We start from the raw sequence: 2,245 nt of genomic DNA on the forward strand, positions 1-2,245 counted from the left end.
ATGTTAACAGACCCTATCCGATAAGCTTGTTGCATGGCGGTCAACGTAGATAGGGTACCGTACGGTCGCTAATTTTGCCGTACATAGGCTGCTGTCGGACTAACGTCCCCCGCCGTCCCCTCATATGGTCTGTCTTTAGTCCGTGCACTCTGCCGGTCTTATACCGGGAGAGTGCGTGGGAGCAGTTCCTCCGGCATCATCTGTTCCCCACGGGGGTGGCTCTTCTGACCAGTCCCCTAGTGTCCCATCGTTGTCCTGCAGTGCAGGCGCCGTAGCCTCCTCAGTAGCCTGTTGCCGTCGATCGAGCTCCGTCGCTGTGTCTGGAGCATCGTCAGCGGTAGGTCGTGTCGCCGTCCCGCTGGCCACCGTTGCATCCACGCTAGGCAGTTCTTCTGTATCCATGGTCGTCTGTTCTGTACCCGTAAACTTCTCAGAATTGTCTGCTAGATCAGAGTGGTCGTTCTCCACCGTGAGGCGGCGCTTCTTCCGGCGTTTTGGTGATCGCTGTTTACGTTGCCGGGCCTCGGAATCAGAGGTCAGCATGGTCTCCAGTTGTTCGTGGGGGGCGTCGGAATCGTGCGCCGTCGTATTATCGACGTCTCCAAGTGCCTTATCTGAAGGGGCGCAAGCGGAACCGAAGAGAGGGCGTCCTGTGACTGCTGCAGGCGGTCCAGCGCAACGTCGTCTTTCTGTGGCTCGCCATGATACGCCGCTGTCTGTGTGTTCTGGTACGCGTTGGTCTCGCGGCCCACGTCATCGCGTAATGCGGCGACGTAAGTCATGGGGAGCACAGTCGGACGCGGCGTGAGGGGTGGATCATCCCGTGGCAGCTGTAATAACCTGCGTTGAGCACACTCAGAACGTATGTGGCCCTCCTTCCCACATCCAGAGCACGTCCTTGGTTGCCCGTCGTAAATGACAATCGCCCTACAACCGGCGATGTACAAGTATGACGGGACGTGTTTTCGGAGTTCGACCCCTATTTGTCTGACGCCATTGAGGACAGGATACGTCTTGAAACTCGCCCATTTTTCAGCCACGTGGGATAGGACCGTTCCGTAAGGACGCAGGGCGTCTGTCACCAATTCTTCTGGCACTTCGAATGGAAGCTCAAAGACGCGGATCGTTCGGAGGCCCATGCCGGCGTGTTCAACTGTTACCGCTCCAACATTCCCGTCCGAGTGACAGAAACGAAGTCCTTGTCGGTGTCGAAGTAGTAGGTCGTCACATGCCGCTTCATTGATGAGCTTGACATAGACCACGCTGCTGACTATAGATAAGTGTATTCCAACTAGAACGTCAGGTTCGATTTTCACCTCGTCCCGTAAATAACGTTCGATCTCGTAAGCCTTCGGTCGAGCATATTCGTTAACAAAACTAAATTTCAGTGTCGATTTGCGGAACGACAAGGCCATGATTCGTTCTATGTATACCGTGACACACCGCTACACACTTAACGTAAACACCTCTCGCGCAGACGTGCGGCGGGGACGTAAACACCGTCCGAACCGCTGCGCCGCCGAAGGCTGACTGGCTGAGCTACCGAAGCACGACTCACGCCCGGTACTCACAGCTTTACTTCGCCAGTACCTCGTCTCCTACCTTCCAAACTCTACAGAAGCTCTCCTGCAAACCTTGCAGAACTAGCACTCCTGAAAGAAAGGATATTGCGGAGACATGGCTTAGCCACAGCCTGGGGGATGTTTCCAGAATGAGATTTTCACTCTGCAGCGGAGTGTGCGCTGATTACCGGGCGTGAGACGTGCTCGGTAGCTCAGTTGGTAGAGCACTTGCCCGCGAAAGGCAAAGGACCCGAGTTCGAGTCTCGGTCGGGCACACAGTTTTAATCTGCTAGGAAGTTTCATATCAGCGGTGAGTACCGGGCGTGAGTCGTGCTTCGGTAGCTCAGTTGGTAGAGCACTTGCCCGCGAAAGGCAAAGGACCCGAGTTCGAGTCTCGGTCGGGCACACAGTTTTAATCTGCTAGGAAGTTTCATATCAGCGGTGAGTACCGGGCGTGAGTCGTGCTTCGGTAGCTCAGTTGGTAGAGCACTTGCCCGCGAAAGGCAAAGGACCCGAGTTCGAGTCTCGGTCGGGCACACAGTTTTAATCTGCTAGGAAGTTTCATATCAGCGGTGAGTACCGGGCGTGAGTCGCGCTTCGGTAGCTCAGTTGGTAGAGCACTTGCCCACGAAAGGCAAAGGACCCGAGTTCGAGTCTCGGTCGGGCACACAGTTTTAATCTGC

At 55.5% G+C, this 2,245-nt stretch overlaps 1 non-coding gene across 1 annotated transcript; it reads left to right on the forward strand.

Annotated features, from left to right (window-relative positions):
* Positions 1-1,763: 1,763 nt before the first annotated feature.
* Trnas-cga (transfer RNA serine (anticodon CGA)) lies at positions 1,764-1,837 on the forward strand. Its single transcript has one exon. It is a non-coding gene; the product is annotated as a tRNA-Ser (tRNA).
* Positions 1,838-2,245: the final 408 nt, after the last annotated feature.

The sequence above is a fragment of the Schistocerca cancellata genome, chromosome 8 (genome assembly GCF_023864275.1).
Source record: "Schistocerca cancellata isolate TAMUIC-IGC-003103 chromosome 8, iqSchCanc2.1, whole genome shotgun sequence".
In the NCBI taxonomy this organism is placed as follows: domain Eukaryota; kingdom Metazoa; phylum Arthropoda; class Insecta; order Orthoptera; family Acrididae; genus Schistocerca; species Schistocerca cancellata.